Consider the following 582-nt stretch of genomic DNA (forward strand, 5'->3'; position numbering starts at 1 on the left):
GGGGGGGGGGCAGGGCTGTGTGCAGGTTTCAGGATCCTTTCCCTGCTGGCCACTCTGGTCACTGATCCCCGTAGAACAGTCTAGGCCTCTTTTCCTACCTCACCCTTCCCCCTTCTCTTTGCTTTTTACCCCAGCCCTCCTCCCGCCGCCCTGCCCTCTTTTCAGAACTGGTTTCTCCTTGTTTTTTATATGCTGACTACAAAACTCTTGCTTCCAACCTTGAAGGTAACTGCTATGAATGTTTTTCTAAAAGGCACTGTTTCCTAGCAACCGTGTTAGGCAGATAAAGAATTTCCATAAGCGTGTACATGTTGGGTATTGGCAGAGAGCAGGCAGCTGAAGGCTGGAGCCAGGCCTTCTAGCCTCCACCCAATCCAGGGGCTCCTAGATTGTCTGTGAAAGACGAGCTTTCTACCTGTTCTTCACCCACAATTATGCTCCCGCCAAGTGGATGGGCTGCAGACGTCCATGAGGGTGTTGATGATTTTTGCTAATCATTTTTTCTTGTGCATAGATCTGAACTCAGCCTTCACTCTGAACTCCCACAGGCCGTGGATCATACGATGAAATTCATTAGGTAGA

This window comes from Crocuta crocuta, unplaced genomic scaffold (assembly GCF_008692635.1).
Source record: "Crocuta crocuta isolate KB4526 unplaced genomic scaffold, BGI_CrCroc_1.0 scaffold53, whole genome shotgun sequence".
NCBI lineage: Eukaryota > Metazoa > Chordata > Mammalia > Carnivora > Hyaenidae > Crocuta > Crocuta crocuta.